The sequence below is a fragment of the Zonotrichia leucophrys genome, chromosome 9, assembly GCF_028769735.1.
Source record: "Zonotrichia leucophrys gambelii isolate GWCS_2022_RI chromosome 9, RI_Zleu_2.0, whole genome shotgun sequence".
NCBI lineage: Eukaryota > Metazoa > Chordata > Aves > Passeriformes > Passerellidae > Zonotrichia > Zonotrichia leucophrys.
Window position 1 is genome coordinate 7,726,367 of NC_088179.1, and position 23,775 is coordinate 7,750,141.

Genomic DNA, 23,775 nt, shown 5'->3' on the forward strand with positions numbered 1-23,775 from the left:
ACACTTACTTTAAAGTAAAATATACCAATATTTAGATCACTTTTATTTTCCATTCATGTAGGCACACAGTTTGTGGTGATTGGGAGTGGGGCTTCAGCTGAGCCTCATCCCAAATAGGCTACAGCTGTGAGCAGCAGGTGAGCAGCACTGAGAGCAACGAGCCATGGAGTGCCCAGGGGCACTGACCAACCACCAAAGGGAACAGAGGGCACACAGGTGCAATGCATGAACCATGAGGGGCACACAGGTGCAATGCATCAAAAGGAGGGGATAAAAGGCTGGGCTAAACATGAAGGGCAGGCAGTTACTTGCAGCCTTCTGAAGTGCCATGGTGTTCCTCTGCATGGGCTGATGCCTTCTGAAGAGGTAAGGTGTTACCGTGTATGAGTTGAAGCTTTGTGAAATTGTGTGGTGACACTCTGTGTATCATGACTGTCTCAACTGCAATATATGCTGCAGCACATTCAGACAGGTAAAAATTTAACAGTGTGGCCATATTAGCTGTAGAGTGTCCCTAGGGGTATGGCAATCATGTTTAAAGTTATTTTGTTTGAGCAAGGAGTATATGTTTCAAGTCCCTCTGAATGTTCTTCATGCTGCAGTTGGCCAGGTTCAAAGGGCAAAAGGGAATGGCATTTTGCTGAGCACTCCTTGAAGTGCTACAGTCTTCATTTATGGCAGTCACCATCTGTCTGACCTACTCATGCAGCCTGGTTAGTTGTAGACTCCAAACATCTCACATTTCAGATTTATTCATCCTCACAACACCTGATAGAGCATAATTTTCTTGTGCCTACAGTGGAGAAAATGAAATATTTTGGGGGAAAAGGTTGTAAATGGCCAAGTAACTTGTAATGTTAGAGTGGAAACTATACCACTGTTGCTCAGATCAAAGGAAACATTTAAGTGCCCAACTGACTTTGGTTTTAATTGAAAGTGTGATACTGAATTAGGCTAAGATGAGTTTATAGCAATATTCATTTTGCATTAATGGATACAACTTGCAGAAATAAAATCTTTCTTAATGAAATTCCACATAATGAAACATGAGAAATATCTTATATATTATTATGAATCCTGGGTTTATGCATTTAAAGCTTGGGTGGAGGAGGCAAGCAAAGGCTAATAGAGTAGGCTAGCTGAGGCCCACCAAAGAAAGGCCAGTGCAGTGACCTGTCTGTGTCCTGTGTCTTCTTCCTCTGTGCTGGATGGGGAAAGGATGGCTTTGCAAGGGCAAGAAGTGAAAACTGCAGATCTATAACTTGCATTTGCAAATGTCATCTTTGCCTATCCATACATCAAGTGACCCGGAGCAGTTCAAATCCTCCCTTTAGCTCACACTTCATGTTTCAGTGTCTTTTTCCTCTGCTGCTGTTTGCCCCTCCTGTGCCCTGGATACACAGCAGCAGCCAGGGAGCTCTGCTCTGCCTCCACAGCCTTTGGATACTCCTGCAGGTGTGCAAATGCACAGACCTGCCTTTGTGTCTGACAATACACAAAACTGTGCTGCAAATTACTGGGGGCTCTGACAGGATTTCTCTCTATTTCTCTGAATTTCCTTTTTTAAGTTACACCCAAATCTACTTGTCAGGATATTCTTGAAACTCCTTCAGAATGTAGAGGGAAACTGACTCTTGCAGGATCTATGTGGACTGCACAGTTTTTATGGAAACAGTTTAAAAGCACATATAAGTGGTGTGTCAGGGGCTCTGTGACTTCCTGATCATAGCAGTCAGGGGTAAAGGACACTCAAGTCCTCTGTGCCACACATTTATTTTTTTTCAGGGCAGTTCTGCATCTTTTCTCCTCCCTAACTTTATCATGAGGAGGGCACCCTGCTACTGCTCTTGAGTCTGGTGTTATTGGATATCAGTGGAGGTTTCTTCTTCTCCTATTTTCTCTGGAAGGTTTGGGCAGGAAGCTCAATAGCATCCTTTCTGCTTTAATTTGACAGTTTTCTTCCCCTCTGCATCCACAGCGGGTGAGAGAAGTTAATTCAATAGTAAAAAGAAGAATTTCTAACAGTAAACATTTTTCAGAGAAGTCTTTGAAATATTGTGTTTCTTTATTATTGCAGTCCCATTCCATTTGACAGTGTATGTAAGTAATCAAAAGTCTAATAAAAAATGTGTTGTAAAGTAGGAAACAACATTGAAGGGTAAACTCCATACAAAATCATAGAGAGATGAGTAATTCTCACTTCCCTGAGCTTTGGATCAAGTCTTTATAGCAGAGAATAAAGAACATCTCTCTTCCAATAAATAGTAAAGTTGCCCCTCAGTGGGAATGGGCACACAAAAAATGCTCTTTCACTATTAGAGTTTTATCCTACCAAAACACCAGTTATCTCCCAACAATTCCATAAATAATGTAGATTTAAATTTATATGAGAACATGTAATAGATGTAACCAGAATCACATTCCAAAGTCCAAATTTTCTTAATTGAAAACTACTGTATACCCACAGTGTATTACACACAGCATCCATGTCATCTGATTATTTTTAAAAGAATGCACATGCAATATTACATTCTGGCATCACATAAACCTTGATAAATTCATAATGAAATGAAGCAAACATTATTTATCTTTAAAATCCAGGCACTAAACTTGAATATCCTTCTGGAAATTTTAATTAGCAATTTTAAAATGCTAAGAAAAAGTATCTGCTCCCAGTTGTCTGTTCAGGTTAAATTAAATTATTTCTGGAAGTAATATAATTAGAATCCTTTTAGTTCTTAATTAATATTTTATTTGCATTTATTTTTCTTGTACTACTTGATTAGCTCTTTTGAATATAGTGGGGTAGGTAACTTATTTTCAGTTTATTATATACTCATATGTATCTGCACTTTCAGTAATAGATAAACCTCTTGCAGTACAGCAACAACATAAAAATCATGAAATTGTTTCTTCAGCTTGGCAACTGGGATTCTACCATGTGTCAACAGGAATTGCACTAATAAGTTTTCAGCTGACCTAACTTCTGACATGAAAATATTTTTCCCAGAGATTGTGTAAGTTATGTGTTGCACAAAGGGCCTGATTCACCTGGATTCTCTTAAGTTTATGCAAAATTAATGGAAAAGAGAATGTAAAACTTTATCATTCTTATTTAGCTACACTTTACACTCTGACAGACCCAAAGCAAAGCCCTAAACCTGGAATGAGCCAAGCCCTGCACCAACTGGAATCCCACTGATATTAAGGACTCCACATAACTGTCCCACGATAAACACACTTGATTACTCACCATGCAACATAGAAGGGCACATTCCTAATGTATAAAGCAGCTCTTGGAATGGAAACCGTGTCAGCAATGTCAAAAGGGCAAAGATTCTCTTTATGCCGGATTTCTGAAGACTTTGGTTGGTCTTTTCTCTGTGTTAATCATGACACTGTTTACCTCAGCCACAGACTGTGTACTGCCAAATGATGTGAACTCTGGTTCCAGTCAGATTTAAATTGAAATAGCACATGATTTAGTTAGACTGATGGGGGGACTGAGGGTTATATTTTACTTTACAATATACTTCAGAAAGGTTTTCAATTTTTCTAGCTAATCATTACCTATCTACAGACTGATTCTGCAGAGTTCTTGTGGGCTATTGGTGTCAGACACACAGATCTCTGTCTGTGTGCCCATTTAACCCGGCACATGAGATCCCCAGAGTCAGCAGGTGGCTGCAGCCACAGAACCGGCTCTCCTGAGCTGATGAGAGGAGCTGTGCCCAGCACGGCCTTACAGCAGGAGGAAGGCAGTGTCTTCCCAGCAGTGTGCTCTGAAGGCATCAGCAGCAGGGGAAAGTCATGCAAGGTTCCTCAGGTTTTATGCAAATTGCTTCAGACTTGGCAGGTCTGGTAAGATCTCAGTGCTGGCAGACACAGTGTGCATCTGAGGTTTGATGTATTTATGTACATAGTGTGTGTTGCCTAAGCAATGAAAATTGGTCGGTCCGGTGTTTCACCAAAACTGAAACCCAAACAGAAAGTTAAGCAAATCCTTCACATTTATTTTAAAGTGTTTCATTTAATTTTTTTCCTCTCCCGAGCAAGAAGTTAAGTATAAAATCCTAATGCTTGCTAAAGAAAATGTTTTTCTGAGACCTTTGCCCCTATTTTGTATAACCTGAGCCTATTTTGCATAACCAAGAGGGTAATTCATCTCTATTAGATAACTATACAAGCTGAAACTGTTGAGTGCTCATAGTTAAGTGGTTGAGTGATATAAAAGTGACTTGAGTTTTTCAATATTTATAAAGGTATACGTGTAGTGGTGAAAATTATGACAAGTGCAAGCTCTTGAACACCTCTTTTATATCTTTCCTTTACCATGTTTCAGATACAGATTTCCATAGCCTAAAGTGACTTTCTAAACTGTTCTTCAGACCTCAAACTTCAGCTTATGGTTTGAAAAAGTTCTAAAAATAGCATAAGTGTTGAAGTTTGTACGAAGAGAGAAATACAAAATGAATTAGAATTGTGCTGAGGACATGAAACAGGGGGGCATGGCTGGTACCTTGGGCAGGCGTAGCTGCCATCCAGAGAGACCACAGTGAATAAATGGGCTCATCTCTGGAACTTCATCAAGTGCCAGCTTCTGCACCTGGGGAGGAACATCCCCAAGCACCAAGATGTGATGGGGGACACCTGTTTGGAAAGCAGCTTTGCAGAAAAGGCCCCAGAGGTCCTGGTGGACTAGGACACAGAAACCTGACCTTTCAGTAGGGAATGCTGATTCATCTTGGGCTGCATTAGGAGTGTTGCCAGTGGAATGAGAGAGGTGATCCATCCCCTCCACTCAACACGATGCCATACCAGACCACATGAGCTCCCCAGAACAAGAGGGATATGGATATTGGAGAGCTCTTAGTGAGGGACAACAAAGATGATGAGGGGACAGGAGCATCTTTCCTGTGAGGAAATGCTGACAGAGCTGGGACTAGAGGAGAATAGGCCTGGGGGGAATCTTTTACAATTGTCTAAAGAAGATGATGCCCAGTTACAGGGGGAAGCAATGGACAAAAACTAAAACACAGAAGGCTCCTGCTAGAATCTCTTTTTAACTGTGAGAGTGACCAAGGGTGACCAGCATAGGCTTCCCAAGGAGGCTGTGGAGACTCCATTCCAGGAGATACTCAAAAATCCTCTGGTTATGGTCCTGGGTCACTGGCTCTTGGCCCAAGGTGTTTGAACAGGAACAAAATCTTCCATTTCCTTAGACCCCCTGCACTGGCTGCATTCACTCTGACTCATTCTGAAGTCCATTCTGGGAGAAACAAAATGGAACTGAATGGGTTCAGTTTCCAATGTGAATCTTTTTGAGATCAGAGTCTCTTTCGTATAAGAAGCAAAAAAAAACATTAACTAGGTCTAAACTAAATTTTGAAGTGAACTAGTTAAAATGTGTTAGAATTTACTCCACAATAGCCATTTTAGTCATATATTAAATGAATATATTTATTTTGGTAGCTGTCTGGAAAACTTCCATTATTCCTTCACATTGACAGACAAGACTGAGAAGACTTGACTACTTTTGCATGAACTAGCAGAAAAATCAGATGAGTATAAAAACCTCAAAAAGGTTTTATATATTTTTACCAAAAATATCTTTTTGTTGAAACTGTTCCTGGTTACAGGATGCTGGTGACCTAAAACCTTGTATTAAACTATTTTTAGGTCTTAATGTGTCACTTAAAAGTTGATGTTTCTATGAACAGAAAATTAATTCATTTGGTAAATAATCCTGTAATGGGTTCAAATAAGAAAAGTGTGCTAGGATTGGAGAGAAATTTCATTTGTCAGTCCCACTAAAGCATTATTCTCAGTTAATTAAAATGCTTTCTTTTTTTTTTTTTGTTTGCTATTGTTTTTCATATGAGTTTTGACCATTTCCTGATGTTTTAATTAGTTTTTTTTCACAGACATGTTATAATGAGCATCAAGTTAGGATCAATGGTTAGTAAAATTTATGATGCTGTTACTCAACCAACCCTTGAGCTGAATTTGACTTCATAACATTTCGGATGATTTGATGTATGCAAACAGGTACCTAATTCAGCTACTGACATATGTACTTAATGAATGCAATGACATTAATGGAACCAGTCAGAATTTTTTCAATACAACATTTTATGCTTCAGCTGAAATTGTGCCAAAACTGGAACATTTTGGCAACAATATTAACTTTGATGAAGGTTCATATGATTATTTCTGAACTCTAGAATAACTTTCTGGAAGATGAGAGTAAAAGATGGAAAACCTGAATTTCTCTAGCCAAACATTTGGCCAAAGTCCTATTTTTGCCAAAAATTTTGGCACACTTTCATTTCAGATTGACACAGAAAGATTTTCAAAGAAAAACCCATCAAATAAGAGGCTCCCTTATTTAGCCCTAGGTCCTTGTTGGAAGTGCCATTATTAGGCTGCAGCAGTTTCTCTGGGTTTATAACCTCATTTACACCTCTTCACTTGTGCTGTGATTAATTGGGAAAACCTAAAAACCATTGTGTTTGCAATGAAAGACTATATGGTGGAGCAGCATTCCAAATTGCTGCAAACTTTCTCCACAGCCTGGATGGCACTGGATTTTGTTTAGGACAAAGGGGAGGAAGTTGGCTCCTGTCAGGAGGAGCAGAGAAGCCAGGATGAGGGTGAGGAAGGAGCCTGCAAGGCTGGACTGTGGATCATCCTGGCAAGGAGAAGGAGTGGCTGTGACTCTCAGTGGGAATTAGGGAGCTGCAGCTTTTGAATATTCACTCAGATGCATTCTTTCATCTTAAAATGCCCAATATTTTTAATAAATCTCCCTCTGGGAGATTGAAACAGACATATTGCAGAAAGACAGAATTAAGATGTCTTAAGATAAAGGTTGGAAGCCTGAACCCAGTTTGATAAAACAAGGGTAATTGATGGCTCAGAGTGGTCAAGCTGATTGAGCCAAAATTGCTGAGGGACATATTTTAAGTACAGGTTTAATGAAATTATTTGGATAGAGGACTTTGAAATTTAGGGAGACCAGAGATGGAGATCTGGCAGCAATGAAAGAAGGGAGATATGACAGAGTATGATAGATGTGAGCATAGATGTTTCAGCAGAAAAATAACAGATTAAGCACAGCCTGGAGAAACAACATAGATGTGTAAGAGAAGGAACAGGAAAAGATAATTCCTAGTTCTAACCATGGAAATAAAAATAAGTTGAAAGAACAGGGTACAGTAACCTTAATACTTTGTTTTCACAATTAATTTGCTGTTGCTTGTGCACTTAAGGAAGGACTGTGAAGACTAATCATTTTCCCAACCACTTGCAACTCCAGGAAAAAGGATTAAATGTGAATTTTTTAAAAATGCCTTTTGCTTCGAATATGTGTATATATAAGTAAGAACCATCCAGATGCCCTCTCATTTAATAAACAAATTCAGAGTTTCCTAGCATAAATTAGTTTGCCATGTTCAGTTCAAATGCCAGCAAACAATGATCTGATTTTCTGAAATGGAAAGTGCAAGACATCTCAGAATAAACATGGTATCCTATGACTTAGCAGGAATCATTCGTTTATCACAGTGCTGCCAAAGTACAGAGAAATTGTAAATGGTTTAGGTAATTTCAAATTACTTCTGGGGCAAGCACCCAATCTGAGAGATGTGAAAACTGAGCTGTTTAAAAATAGAGAGCTCCCAAACATAATTTTTTCATTTCAGCAAGCTGTAGCAGTAGTATGCCAATCTGAGATCCAGTCTGGCAGCAGCTTTTGGTCTAATGCAGTGCCTATAGTTCAAATGTGTATAAATATTTAGTCTGGTAGATCCAGGTGACTGTGCTAGCTGCACAGGAGGCTGTACCTGTGGTAGTTAAAAGGTTGCAGGCAGCTATTTGGCTGTGGAAATGTCAGTATGCCTGAACTGACCTGACAAATGCATTCTGCATTTATCAGTGCAAGAGTTCACATGCGTCCCACCAGAAGATATCCCAGACCCCATTTTGAAGTTAATAGAACATCAAATTTTGGGACAAAGTGTTTAAAGTTTTTTGTCTTAGTGAATTCTCTCATACTTAAGAAGGTGTGAAGAGAAGTAACACATGTCCATACCACTTGGTTAATTTACCAAATGTTCAATTAATATCCATGTTAAGCAGCTGAACAATCAGTTGGATCATCTTGCAGACCCTGCTGTGAGAGCAGGGATGGACACAGGTGAGCTCAGCCTGCCCTGCAGCTCAGGCATGATGAGCAGGTGTAAAATGCACACAGACCCTGGCTAGGACAAAGCACTGCAACCCTTCCATTGTGCCTTCAGCTCCTGCCAGCGGTGTCAGCACCAGCAAACAGGGACATCTGGTACCTGACACAGAGAATATCTGTAAAAGTGCCATAGTATCAACTCCCTTTTTCCCTGATGTGCTTCTACTACTGTAAAATTGTCATGCAACAAGGTTAGAGAAAGAGTAAATTATTATTAATCTTTCAGATATCTGTCTTGTCTTTCTTGATTCTGTTTTTTTAAATTTTATCCAAAAAGACCAAATTCTCTCCTTAAAAATTTTTTCTAATAAATAATCCATTCTCAGACCACTTAGGTTTTCATTTAAGAGGAAGGTGAAATAAATTAGTTTGGTACTTCATAATATGTATTGATCTACTGGGCAGATTTACAATACAATGCAATTTAATTTATAGAGTATCTCGTAATACTGACATCAACAAAATTACTTACAGTGAATTTTAAACACATTATCATAGCATATCCATTGACTAGCTTAGAAAAATATCTTTGCTTTATGTATTTTTTTAGAAAAGCTGGACAAAGAAAGATGTGGTTTATCCTGGAAGAAAGAAATTACAAATGTCAGGATAACGATGAGACAACATCAGCTCATCAACAAATATCTGGAAGCAGCAGCTAACAGGTATGCTCAGCTTGCAGGGAGCTGTGATACAAAATTCTTACAGCAGGTTTCATTCTCTCTTATCCCACAGCTTGGAAACATGTTTTCACCATAATTTGTTCAGTGTAGAATAGTGAAGGTATATATTTGATATAATTCTTTGCTTATTTCTATAGAAAGCAATTTTACTGTGAACAATTATGCTGGATTCTGCACCTGGGATAGTGTAATTCTGGATGTGCTTGTGAACTGGGGGACAAGAGGCTGCAATGCAGTCCTGAACAAGGGGGTGAAGGAGTTTGGGTGGATGGTGAGCTCAATATGAGCTCAATTTTCAAGAAACAGAAGCAGGAAAATATGCACCTAAATCTGACACAGAAAAACCTAATTTAAAACATAGAGAATGAAACAAAGAATGACACCAATCCATTTTTGAAAACATAGTGATTGATCAATTTCAAATTTATACGGTCAGCCTTGACAGTAGGAATGGTCATTCCAAATAATCAATGTTCTTTGTGATCAAACCCACAAAAGGAGAATTAAGTTGCTGTAAGTACACCAGAAATGTGACTGTAAAGGGAATAAATGTATTCATGAATTATTAATAATGATATCAATAATTATATTAATAAATTTCAAATATTAATTAATTTTAATGAAATAGTGTTTTATAACTTCTTCCATGCCCACTTTGGTACACAAATATACTGAATTTATGAGCTGGAGTATCTCTACTTGCTCTTACCTGCTCCTTCTGTCCCAGGTTCTCCCTGACCTGTCATGGTGAGAAACTCAGAAGTTGATGCACCCTCTGTAATAACCTTTCCAACCCTGCCCCAGCCTGTTCAGCTTTGCATGAAATGAAATCCTGGGTGAGCCAGGGCTGGCTCTTACTACATTCAGTTACTGCCATCAATGAGAAGGTTCCCCTTTCGGAAAGGTGCACAGCCAGAATGGCAGGAACGAGCCTGTCCTGTCACACACACAAATCTGATCATCTTTCTCTCCAGCTCCACCCCTGCATTACATATCCCTGCAATTTCTGTCATAAATATTTATATATGACCAATCAGCTAATGTGAATTTGGTGCTGTGAAACTATTCCGAATATCTTTCTGTATTTTCATCATTTCTTTCATTGACCTGTACTGTAGTGATCTTGTCCGGTTATCTCGGCTGTTTGAGGGGCCTGGAAAGGCCCGAGGTGGCCTTGGGGCAGCCCGCGTATCGAAGGACGAGAAGAGGCTTCAGTTCTTCTTTCGGTTTTTATGTTTATTAATTGTTTATCTAAAAGATGTTCTTTCAGCCGAACAGAGATCTGCTCAGCAGTCAGCCATGAGCACACTGTCTGCCCTCCCGGGCAGCCACGTATCTTTATACCCATTGTTACGTGTACAATATTTATCATTTTTCCCCAATACCATTTATTCTTATAACTCGGTGCACTCTCAGTAATAACCAATCCAAAGGTGCCACCGTGGCCAAAGAAGATGGAGGAGAAGAGGAAGAAGAAGAAGGACAGGACACACCCCAATTCCTCCATCTTACTCCTCTAAACCCCCCTGTACATAAATCCTAAACCCTGTGTCTCACCCTCTAATTAACTAATTAACTAATCCCTTCACCATTCACCCCGGTGAAGCCCTCATCCTTGTCGTCTCCTGTGTAGGACCAAAGTCCAGCCACCAGACACTTCTGGCAACATTCCAGGACTCCCGAGCCCCCCAAGGTGGTCTCGGTGGCTTAGCATCTCAGGACTGAGATCTTGAGATCCGACATGATCTTTTTTTTCTTCCCCTAAACGTTGTAACTTATCATTTTTCAAGCTTTAATTCCAAAGTGATTTGATTCTGGGCAGGGGAGAGAGCCCAGAGAAATACTGCTCTGCATGTACTAGCTGGTGTTTCTATTTCAAGAGTCTGCTGATTTTTGGAGATCTAAGTTACTCTTCAGGATGATAATTTCCCCAGACTCCAATGCAGGCTTCTTGTTAGAATTTTACTGGATATGGACAAAACTATTTGTTCAGCATGGGGAGCACTGAAAAATAAATCATTATGAATTTTCACATTTTCTTATTCTTAACTAGCACTGCAGTTTTCCTCTTCTGTGTAACTGTATCCATTAGAAAATATAGCAGTCACAGATAGAGTAAAATAAATATAGTTTTCAAAAGGCAAGAATTCAATATAGGCAGTTTAAGGATTAAACAGGATTGAGTAGTGTCTTTTCTACCCTTTTTGCAGTGGAATAAATGACCACAGAAGTTACAGGCAGTTGAGAAAGTTGCACTCTACTCTGCAATTAGAAGTGATGGATAAAATGAGAATAGAACTGCAAAGCTGTCATTTTCAGATATTAAAAAGACAAGCATTTTTCTCAGCTAACTGAAAAAATTATTTGCTCATCTACTTATTCTGCTTAGATGTCAAAAATATAAAAGCTTTATAGCATTTAACATTTTAATGGTTCTGGAGAAATAGCAAACTTAGGCCGTTTTCCTCTCATTGAATTCTCATGGTGAGAATGTTTTCTAGAATCTCAGAACATGATGAGCAGGAAGGGGCACGTCAGGATCACAGAGTTCAACTCCTGGCCCTATGCAGAACACCCTAAGAATTCCCATGTGCCTGGGGGCATTGTCCAAATGCTTCTTGAACTTGCCTTTGAACTCTAAGTAGAGTCAGACCCTTGATTTGCAAGGAAATTAGTATTTCACAAGCAGATAACATAAACATAGAATATTATGCTACAGTTCTTGTGGCATGAATTTGAAGTTCAAAGTAACACTTTTTGGTCATAAAAAATGTGGACAAATTTGCTTATTTTCATTCCTCTTGTGCTTTCTTTCAGTTTATGAGCTTTCTAAACAGTTTGTGACTGGCCTGAAAGGCACACATCCAGACTCCAGGAATGAACCACACAAAGCTCTCCTTAACATTGAGGCCAGGGTCACCTTTCCATTTTCCCATTAAACCCATGTTAGGATTATTGTTGCCTAGGCTCAAGGGTAGAAAACACCCTCAAGGCTGTGACCTTTGCAGTTAGTTGGGACAGTTCTGAGATTTATCCTGAAAAAAGGGAATTCCCCTAGAAGGACACCAATGTTTTAGATATAGGGTCACTGCTAAGCAACAAAGTAGCACAAAAAAAAGAGTTTCAAAATTCACATTTTTTGATTGAGAATTGGTCAGTGAGAGCTCACCTGCTGCAGTACACAAACCAAACAGCTTGTCCATGAAAAGACTGATGAGTATGACAGTTAAAGAGGGATCAAAGAGGTGGAAGGTCCAGGCTGGGTTCTCAGCTCCAGGGAGCACTGTGGTTATAATGGGTCAGTGGATCAGTGTGGGTTTCTCCCTGCCAGGGCCTAGCCATCCACAGGCACTGAAATGTGTCCCAGGGCTTTTCCTACCAAAGCCATTTTGCAGCTCTCCCAGCACAGGACAAGCTGTGCCATGTTCTGCAGAACTTACTAAGTGAAGGAAGTCCTCAGGCTGCCCCCAGCACTGAACTGATCAATGTTCAGTCCTGAAGAGCAGCAAGTGCAGTTCTTGTTTCAATATTGTTTTCCCCAAGAGCAAACCTACTGTTTCTACCTGCCCTTGGATCACTCCTGGTTCATAGCAATCTGTGTCAAAGAGCACTACCACCATAATATATAACCCTGGGGAGCACTGATATTATGTAAACTGCAGCATAATACTTAACATATTAAATTCAATTTTTCAGTTTAGCTATTCTCTGCCTGTTTTACTTGGCTTTAAACTAGACAAATTTCCAGTGCCAAATGCAGCAGTTGGAACTGACCACCTACAGCACAAGATTAAGGAAATGAAAAAATGCTGTGTATTTGTTCTGAAGCTAAAACCTTCTCTTCAGCAGAGGAACTTCATTGATTATAAGCCACACAGCTTAAATTAAATACAATCGAAATATAATGAGCTATTGTGGAGTGAAGGATAGTTTATGTAAGGTTTTCAATCTCATAAACTCTAAGGGAGGTCACTCTTCTGCTAACACAATTTTCCAGGCTTCTCTACAAAGGAAAAATTTATCAGTAAACCTGGAAATTTTATAATAAAGCCAGTATAAGTAGTGAAAATAAGTTGATTACAGTTCATTTGAGGCCCTTTTATTTCTACATATTTGCCCTGTCTGTAAATAGCATCTTCTTGACAGTGTAGCATCTTTTGTGGCTCTGTGGGGAAAAGCCCTGGTTTGTGGAAGGCAGGAGCCACAGCTCCAGTGCCACACGGGCTCCTGACTCTGTCAGCATCCCTCTGCCCCTGCAGCATGGAGCTACAGCAGGAGCTCCTGAAGGAACACAACTTCCACCCCTGCCCAGACACAAAAGGTGTGCAGTAACCCCCCTGGAGTTATTCCAGCTCCAGTGAACGTGCTCAGTGGCAATGAACATCCACAGATGAGAGACTAAATAAAAAAAATAATTTCATTACAGTTCGTGTGCTGTAATAGCAAAAACATCATGGGTGCTACTCTGTGATCTCTCTCCCATTCTCTCTGATATAAATCCAATATTTAATATACCCTTCAGTATAGATTTCAGTCTGTCCTATTTGTCCACTGAAGGAGCATGACTGAAGACTCCACCATTTCCAACTCGCATGTAAGAAAAATAATTTCTATTTTCCCATTTATGTTAAAGTTGCTTGACCTGCATACTTATATTACTGCATACTTGTGTGAAATACAAGAGGTTTGTTTAAGTTAGAAGTCAGCTCAGAGAGGAACAGAACCACAGAAAAAGAAAAACATAGTACATGTTCAGTGCATGCCAAGAATGGGATAATCAGATTACTTAAAAATATATAAAATTAATCTCAGCCAGCATATTGGAATTTTACCCAAAGTCTAATAGTTTTGATTAAGTACTTTCCAAACCAATAAAAATGTCAGTTTTCTTCACAGAGCTCCTTGCTTCTCTTTAGTTCATGGTGAAGTGGTAGCATGATGGGTGGCTGCTGCAAAGGCTCCTCTTTGTTCCACTGCACCAGCTCCACACATGGCAGGTGTGGGATATCACCAGGAGCAAGGAGACTTCTGTAAAGTTAAGGAAAAGAAGAGATACTATATTAAAAAGCCCCAAAGGCACCAGCAGATGCTGTTTTTTCTTTCTTTTCCCATTGATAACGTGGTTCAAAGGCTGCTGAAATAAATGGAAAGCCTTTCTCTATGTCAGTGATTTTTGAACATCATTTGTGAAAAACCATCATGCATCATCTCAAGTGTCCCTTCTCAAGGAAAGCAAATAAAAAAGTTGTGTTATATCTTGGCTGACTCTCATGAATGAAAGCATCAATATTTGTGCTTTATTTCAGAGAGACTGAACAGCAGCAGACCTTTCAAGAGGTCTCAGAAGACCCTACTACATTGTGTATCTACAGTTAAGACAGAGAATTGTGTTCAAATGGAGAAAGACCAAAAGGCTGAGGATGGGCATCACTGGAAAGGCCATGGGGGTGAGTTATGTATCAAGTCTCAAGAGTCAGCTCAGAATTACTACACAGACCAATGTGGAAAGATTTTTTAATTCCTTTTTCTATAATGATAGAGAAAATTAAATTCTAGTAATTTTATGGTTAACATATTCCCAAAGTGTTATTTTTATTCACAGAGATGCTTCCTCTCAATATATTTTACTAAGGTCTACTTCAGCAGGTTGGTAATTGTGGCTTCTGTCCAACAAAGCACACACAGAGGTTAACCTGTGAGTAGTTGGATGGATTTTAGTGGAGTACAGATATGTTAAAGTATTCATACACTTAAATGCTTTGCTGGAATATAATTTGGATGAACAACATCTCTAGGTCACTCCATCAGCCTGTCCAGCAGTGCAGTGGAGCCATCACAAAGTTAATGTGATTGTTAAGTCATTGGAAACAGGGCATGCACAAGTTGGGGAAATCATCTTGTGGAAGCACTTGTCTGAAATTAGTTCTTGCTTTTTCAAATTAGCTCATTTTTCTGAATAAGGGAGCTGACTATTCTGTCCAAAAATGGTGAAATTAAATAAAATTAACATACTTGGTTATTAATCAAATAGGTGGCACCTATTTGATTGCAGCTTAAGAGCACATTTTAAAGGAAAAAGAACAAATGCAAAAGTACATGTGTTTTATTAACAACAGAAAAATGTTATTATTCATGTATTTTATTAGTTCTGAACAATATCCTCCTAATTAAAATTAATGCCATCTAGATTCCTTGAACAGCATTTTAGCAAAAGATAAAGAAAACAATCCAAATTTCCTATAAATACTTAGCTGCACATTAGAAGTAATTATCAACTAATTTACTTAAATACCAGGCTTGTGCTACTATAGTCAATGAGGCTTGTGCTATACAGCAAATTAAATTTCAAAACCCAAGCATAAACAGGAGGCAGGGGCCTGGGCTGAGAAATCAGGAAATGGTGTTGAGCTCCACAGGTAAAATTATCCCCGAGGAATGGTTCAGCTTTGAACCCAGCTTTTGCCTGATGGGCAGCAAGAGGCAGGTGCTGACAGAACACTGTGGGATGCAGAACACTGGAGTTGTCTAACCAGGCTTGAACCTCACCTCAGTTTAAGGAACAAGATGTCAATGCTTGCAGAACTGCCTGGGTGATTTATGAGATTAGATCCCATTTCAACACTCCTTGGGTATTTAAATCTTAAGAAAACCCCATGACACTTAGGTTAGAAAAGCCAAGATTTTCTGAAAGAAAGCAAAATATGCATAAAGGTCAGGTGGGTTTTTCAATGGTCTAAAAAACACCTCTCTCTGTGCCCCATTGTCTTAAACATAGGCTAGTTCCTTTATTTGTTTTTTCTTTTTTGTCCCATTGATAACATGGTTCAAAGGCTGCTGTAATCAATGGAAAGTCTTTCTCTGTATCAGTGATTTTGAACGTCACTTGTGAAAAGCTGTCATGCACCATCTCCATTTGCAGACAGACAACTGAACACAGGCACTACACTTGATTTTCTCTCTGTACCTGAGTCAGGACACTGTCTGGGATCTCACATATGAGACCTTCTCTAATCTGTCTTGCAGCAAACAATAAATAAATTGCCCATCCCACCCAGTGGGGGTCAGAGCAGTACTGAAAGCTGCTGCTCACATTCATCCTTCTCTCTTTTACACATCACATCCTTGACCCAGTGAAAAGGTTGAAGAGCCAGTGAGGGAATGCCTGGGGTCAGTTTTACAGGAGTGTTACTTCTGAACTACTTATCAGAAAAATACAAAAACCTGGGCCAAGTACTTTTAATTCAGTATTGATGCCCACTTGCTGAGCACTTGCTTAAAAATAATGTTTCTACTCAGTTTTCATGAAGGTTCTTACCAATAAAACTACTTGTACATTTGATCAGTGGCATCTTGGGAACTTGAAAGGAGGTGATAGCACAGTGGCAATAGTTATCTGCAGTTCCTGTCTACAGTGAGAGCTCTGCTGGATCACTATATTCTATATGTTCTTGCGTTGTCACTTAAACGCATTGTTAAATTAAATTTAAAGTTTTGATGTCTCTCTTGCTGTAGTTTGTTGGGGTTGATTTTTGTTTGTTGTGGGTTGGTTCTTTGCAGGGGGAAATGATGTAGCTTCCCTCCTCCTACCCTGGCTTGAATTTCACTCATTCTGGTCACTTATGTTTGTCCACAGTAGAGTATCAAGAAAGATCAGACAGAGGGATGACCTGGCTCATTCAGGTACACCTTATCCTGAAATGGAATTTGCATGCAAACTGAATGTTAGGTATTGCTGAAAACTTTATTGGTCCCTTCCAGTTTAATTTTGCACAATGTTAATAGTGAGCACAGTAATCTCCTATTCTCTGTCCTCCTCTGTGCCTGAGCCTGCAAAGAGCTCAGCCTGAGCCCGTGAGCAAGAGACACATTTACAGGCAGAGACCAGAACGCTTATCTGGCATAAATCATTGTAGTTTAACCACAGAGGGTAGATTCCAGTTTAGGATGTGAGTACTTGTAACAACTCATAGAGACAGTTTCTGCAGGATGCAGTTGCTACAATTTTCCCTACTCCCTGATGACTAATTTACCTCATTTTGTTTGGAGAAGTGAAAGCCAAATTGGCTGATATATATTAGTACAGAAATGAGTATGGGAGTAGCATGATACCAGACCAAGAAGTGCCAGAGTTGGCAAATAGATACCATGACTTAATTCTTTAATTATCTGTTCTGGAGAGCAACACTGCTGAAGTCTGAATATCATAAAGCTCTTAGTGAAACTTGTCTGAAGTTGATTCATTTGGTTTCTTGTTGAGCTTGTTCCTCAAGGCTAATCTGCATCTCTAATTGTGTTTTATGTGCTTCAAATACAGTTTAGCAGCTTTTATTTCTACCATTGCACAGAATGATTCAGTAGTTATTTTACAGCTTAGAATAAATGCTGTATTTATAATATTACAATAAGCCTATATGGTAATTCAATTGTGATTCAAGCAAGAAACTGAAGACTCAGTCTTCAAGCTCCAGGGTTTAGGGGTTATTTCCATACTCTTATTTTCAAACACAGAAGAATGAGGAAGATAGAATTCCCTCTAGCTGCATGATTTCTATATGTTTAAAGCAGAAGTGCAGGTTTTGTTATTCTGTTCTTGAAGAATTAAGATGTCTGTTAATTTGGGCCTTATGTAGATGAGCTTTTAAAAGTGCCTGAGAGACTTCTGCCATGACAAAATAGTTCTACAACCACTTAGTATAAAATACAAGCCATCACCTCCAAAATTGTTCAAATTGAGAATCTCCCTGTGTCTGGGAGTATGGGAAACATACAGGCTGCTAACGTTTTTCTCTGTGCTCTGAACAAAAATTTGGCCTTTTTTTTTCTAGAGGATAAAAACCCAATTCTTCTAGGCTCAGTCCTGGTAAGGTTTCTTCTATTTGTGTAGAACCATGACACTTTTCCACCTGAGCTGTGAGGCAGACAGTATTAGACTAATCCCCCCTGTGCAGTTGTCAGTGAGATGCTGGAGAAAACCACTGCTCTCTGAAGGACAGGGTTTAGCACATGTTGACATGGTACAGAGCCGGTTCCATTTGCTTTGGTCATGTGTTTACACTTCTGTCTTACCAAAGCAATGCACTTTGCAGAGCTGTACATGTAAAGCACCTGTGTGTTCTGAAATGACTTCACAAGAGATAAAATGGATGCAAGGTAATATTTTGTTATGAAGCCCTGAGTACATCAGACCAGTGAAGGGAAAACAGATCCTGTCTGGTTTAATGCCATTCCTATGAATACTCGGTTTTATATGATATATGTGTGCATTTTTAAGAATCTGGTACATAAACATGAGACATATTTACTGCCAGAATCATAGAAAGATGTGGGTAAGGTGGGAATGAAATCATGTGGTCCTTTGTATGTGTACAAAACAATGTCCAGCCAAAACTAGGAGGAACATCCAGAAAGTAACTTCCACTGTGTTTTTCTCACCTCTTAGAGGTCTCTGTCCACAGGTAAGGTGGTCTAAGTTTGAGACTTTTGTCTTCTAATGACTTCTGGCTAACTTCCCTATTACTGAAGTTGAATTAACACAAACTGGTTAATCTCAGATGAAGTTCATACTCTTTGTAATCTTATGCTCCAAAACAAAAGAATCAAAATCTGTGAATGTTCCAGCCTTGCAAGGAGTGATAAAACGTCATGTAAATACCCTTGAGCACAATCTATTACTTTTAATCCCTGCACAATACATTGTTTTACTCTAATGTGCACATACAACCCCTCTTTACATTCCTCCAGCTTTTTTAGAGTAATGCCACGTTAATCTGCTGAAGGTCAAGCTGAGGAAATGGAGGAAACAAAGCAAGTGCTGTTAGGAATCACATCACGTCCTGTGGGGCTCCCAAACAAATGGGCATTAGCTGCACATACAGGTGCTTGCCAGTTCATCAAATCCTTTCACATCCTGGTATCTTATGTGTTATTGCATTCAGTGTAATATTTAATAACTTATTGGTGTGTAATTGTGTTCATATATTTTTACATTAAATGCAGAAGGAATGGGTGTAATCTGGAGCACAATTCCCTCTCTGTGCTACTTCCCTGCGATCGGCCACTAGTGAGATAATTGTCTTTTATTATGGTAGGTAGTAATCTGTGTGCAATTAATCACATTTTATCAAGGAGTAAAATTTGAATTTGTGTCTTTTAAAGAACTGTTTGGGTTTCTTTCTCTTTTGGTTTCTTTCTCAGTGTCTCATTTGTAACTTTTCCTTGTAACTTGGGAGTTTCATGACTCAGAGAAGCACCAGAGCTCAGATATGTTGACATTGTTGCTTTCTTTCATTTCATTTAAAATTAATCCCTTTTCCAAACCTCTAGATAACACATTGCTAAGACACATGTTCACACCTTTCCAATATTAAATTCCTCCTGCTATTTCTTCAGTTTTGGAATAGTTACTTGTTCCACCAGAGTCCAAAAAGTATTCAAATATATAGTCATAGTTTATATAGGTATATAAATTGTACAATCTGCAAAAGAAAATCCTCAACCATATTTAAAAAAAAAGGATAAATATTTTGTTAAGAAATTCTGTTAGGGCATTAAAGACAATACAAATTTTTCTAAGAACTCAATCAGACAAAATAGTTTTATTGGAAATGTATAGACAATTAATCCTTCTATAGCTTACACTACCAGAATTTATTTAATCAACTAAGTATTCATTAAATTAATTAAATATTTACATAGAATTTCTCAAATGGATGAGGAATCAGCCCCTTATGGTTCATATTTCTGGAATTGCATGGTTTCATTTTTTGACTATGCATGAGAATACTCTGGCTGAATTGTTGCACTGTATTTCTTGAAAGCAGTGAGAAAACCAATGGCCAGGATAATGCAGAGCAGACAGATTTACACATCATTTCTTCCCTGCTTCTGCTCTTCAGGGGGGTATTTGTCACAGCACCATCCCAACCACTCAGAAATCCCTTGAATCTCTCACATTCCTGATGTGGTTACAGGGATAAACACACAAAATAGGGGTAAAAGTGTCACAACAACTGTGAAAGATCCAAATGCATTGAGAAAAAGAGATTAAGAGGTAATCAAATTATCTTTCCCCAGGTAAAAAGGAATGGACCTTGTCTGAGGAAGGAGTAAAATATGTTATTTCTTATTACTTTTTCTCTTCATTAAGCCTTGGATCTGTTTTTTTTTAACTGCTTCCAGACATTAAATTATTGTGCAAAGGTATTTTGATCCAGGTTCTGACCTGATTCTGATTCCTTGAGCTGTCTTGTGGAAGTATTAAGAGGAAATGTGAAGAAAGTCGAGAGATCTCAAACCAAACTGAAAAATATAAGCAGATGCAAGAATGAAAGATTTGGGTTTGTCTAAAAGAAGAGACAGTCAGAACGATTCACATACATGCAAAGCAGTTTTCCTCAATGGAAAATATGTTTTTCTCTGTACTGGAAATGAGATAAAAATAATAACACTTCAATACATAAGAAACAGGCCAGCCTGAGAAAATATTTCATCTGAAAGGCTAATTGATATTCAGCTGCAACAAAAAAGTGGTTGTGAGACCACTATTAGTTTAAGAACAGGTTAGATAAATGTGTCTGAAATACTGAGAATGTCACACATCCATAGGGTGTGCCCAGAGATGAATCCTCAAAGTCTTTTCTAGACTCAATGCCTAAGATATTAAATTGATCCTACTGGTAAAATGTAATACAAGGACTTAGGATCTCATTATAACCTAAATTCCTTCGTAAGTACCACTGCATTAAGGGGCAGAGGTATCCTGGATTACCAAAATATTGGGTAAATTAATTTCAGTGCTCTAATTTCATGAGGGTCTGCCCCATAATGGTATAGACAAGACTGGAATTCACTCTCCTTAAAAAAAAAAAAAAAAAAAAAAGTGGAGGAAAAGAATTTTCACCCTTGACTGACTGAGAAGACTATTAAAAAAATCAGCATTTTTTCATTCAGTTCTAGGAAAGATGGTTTATTGTGATTATTTTCCAGTTCTGTGTGCATTTGATATAGAAAAATCTTACAGGCTTCCACAGCAGCTATATTTGAGCCTGCTGCCAGATCAGTTCTTGTTCCAGCTGTCCAGTTCCAGCTCTGGTTCAGAGCCAAAGCTGCTGCATAAAGCTCAGCCTGAAAAATCATATTTAGCTGGAGTGGATTGGACTTCAGAGAAGCTCTATATGAGCAAGTCAGTGTGTGCAGACAATATTAGCAGACAGGAATAGCTGAATCTAGATGATGCAGAAGCTATTTATGGAAAATTAAGTTACATTAGTAGCTGGTCTGAGAGCAGCAGAGAGTTTCTGTTTGCCAAACATTTTGACTTGAGAGAAGCAAGGCTGGCTGACTTTTAAGGACAGAAAGAAAGGCAGGACAAGGTTCAGACACAGATTAGTAGAGAATGTCTCATCTAGGAGGAGAAACTTTAATGGTTACATTATTAATCCTTGACTGCAGGTCTTAGTGATAAAAATGGATTTTGTCTTGAGAAGAGGGATTCCAAAAGGTTGACACCCAGTGTGCTGAGCACTGAACAGCTTGTGCAAATACAAGTTTGAATAAAAAAATTTTACCCAAATCCTGAAGACTTTACCCTCTAAGGAAGGTGCAAAGCCTTGAGGAGATACCTGACAGCATCCACTGTCTGCTGGGCACAATGTCCCTGGTGACAGTGACTAGTGAGGTTACTCCCACATGAACTTTACAAACGCACAACTATTTTCAAAACTGACCTATAAAAATGCAAACAAAAAATAAATAACAAGAGTGAGGTAAAAGTCAAAGGTAAATATGCATTTTTGTTGTATCACTTCTGCTGAAGCAAAACATTGAAGGCTGGCTACTTCTGAAAAACTTATAATTCCTTTTCAGTGGTGATAAAAGCTGTGAGCTTCCTAAAGCAACCCAGGATACTCAGTGTATTTGCTTCCATTTTTATTTTTGCAGCAGTTCTCCACAGAACACGCTGCAGACACACATCTGAGGATCTTTTTTTCTCACAGAATACACCAGAGCTGGATGCTCGAGAAGAGAAAGTGCTAAAGGTTGACTTCAATGGGAATGCTCCCTGGCGAAGGTGAAGATTTGACCCAGAAAGGTTTGAGTGAGTTTCTGAGCAAACTGAATTATCTTTTGTGTTTTGCAAACATGGGTCAGCTAAAAAAAGTGCAAAAGTTTAGCTCCCAGACCACATGTTTGAGTGAAACTATTTCATGTTATTCCTTTAAAAAACAGCCCTTCTATTTTACTTCCCAACTGCAATGAAATGTTGTACTCTAAATAAAAGCTGTCTTTAGCCCTGCATTTTGTAAATGTAGTGCATTAGCCGGGGCAGTTACTTGCTGTTTAGATTTTTATTAATTCTAAACTTACCTCTTTTCATGGAACTCTTTTGATTCCTATTCTGCTTGCATTTATTGGCACAGTAAGAACATGCTATTTTCTAAGCAGTTGCTTCAAAGTTTGGGCCTTATCCTTTTATTAGAGAACATTTGTATTGAGCAAAGTACCACGATCAAAGTGAGGATACAAACTGTGTTTGATCATGAATAATGAAGACTTGTTTCTTCTTCCAAAGCTAAACTGTCTACATCCTGATTCTATAATAATATTCTTATCTATGAAAATATTAGTTTCCTTATTCTGAAATATTTTTTATCTGCCTAAATTATCACAGCTTGTTTAGGATTATTTGATCATTATAGTTCATTTAGAGCAGTACTTAAAAATAGTTACCAAATCTCTGACATATTTGAAATCTCTGAATATTTGAGCATATTTCAGGATGAAATTTTCTGGTTTGTTCTGATATAATTGATTTACTGAATCTAAACTAATTGCTCTGCTTTCTGCTGTTTACACATTTTTCTTATCTTTAAAATTTCATATAGCAAATGAGCACACAATATTTTTTGTCTATCTAATGTTAGCTGCAGTATATAGTATGTTGATCTTAGAATGTTATGGTTTAGATTGTTTTATTGCATTGATTGGACTCAATATTGAGTATTGAAAAGTTAAATAGTTAATAGCCATTTATCAAAATAGAGAAATAGCCAATGTCCGTGTAATTTTGTCATGCTGTAGTATTTAAATACTTTTCAGTACACTTTAGCATGTTCCTGTTAATAATTAAAACCATCTTGTAACGGATTGAAGGTGACCAGTTCCAAGAAGAAGAAACATGGAGAGATGCATTGTAAGAAATGAGTTAATAACAAGAAAATGTGGGAAATCATTTTTGAAAAATCTGAATCTCAACTTGTGCTTTATAAATCACGACCCAGAAGTAACTGGGGATTCAGCCAGATCTCATTAATTGCAGAGGAAGAGAAACTATAAAGACTGAAATTTATGTAAAATCAGTTCACTGGTCTATTCTTTTATGGGAACCACTTGGAACCAATCTGTATCTGCAACTCTTCTCTGGGAAATGAGTCGAAGAGCTACAGCAGGTGCTTTAAAGTAATAAGGGGTTTCCTGTGAAACCCAGTGGAGAGATGACTCACCACTTTAATTATGGCTTTCTTCTGTTGTAAAAGCAGGACCATCATTTGTAAAAGGCTCTTGTTGAGTAAATGAGTTCCAACAGAAAATCTTTGATAGGGAAAAGAAGATACCCATATTTTATTTTAAAGGGTATAAGATTTATAGGGAACATCTTCAGACTACTACAATGATTAGTGTTGTCTGGGTATCCCCAGAGTAACTGAATGGAGCAGCAGTAACTCTTTTTGTGCTGTCTGGCATTGCTTTATTTTGAATTTCTGACTTATCTTTCAGTTCAGCTGTTTGATTTATTTCTAAATGATATCTATCCCAGACAGATATCACCATAGTTCATGCTGCTTCAGG

The 23,775-nt window shown here is 38.4% G+C and overlaps 1 long non-coding RNA gene across 1 annotated transcript; it reads left to right on the plus strand.

The window, feature by feature from the left end:
• Positions 1 to 298: 298 nt before the first annotated feature.
• LOC135451886 (uncharacterized) lies at positions 299 to 23,280 on the plus strand. The gene is made up of 4 exons (XR_010441459.1): positions 299 to 366; positions 8,796 to 8,910; positions 14,235 to 14,375; positions 21,924 to 23,280. It is a non-coding gene; the product is annotated as an uncharacterized LOC135451886 (long non-coding RNA).
• The last annotated feature ends 495 nt before the right edge of the window (positions 23,281 to 23,775 follow it).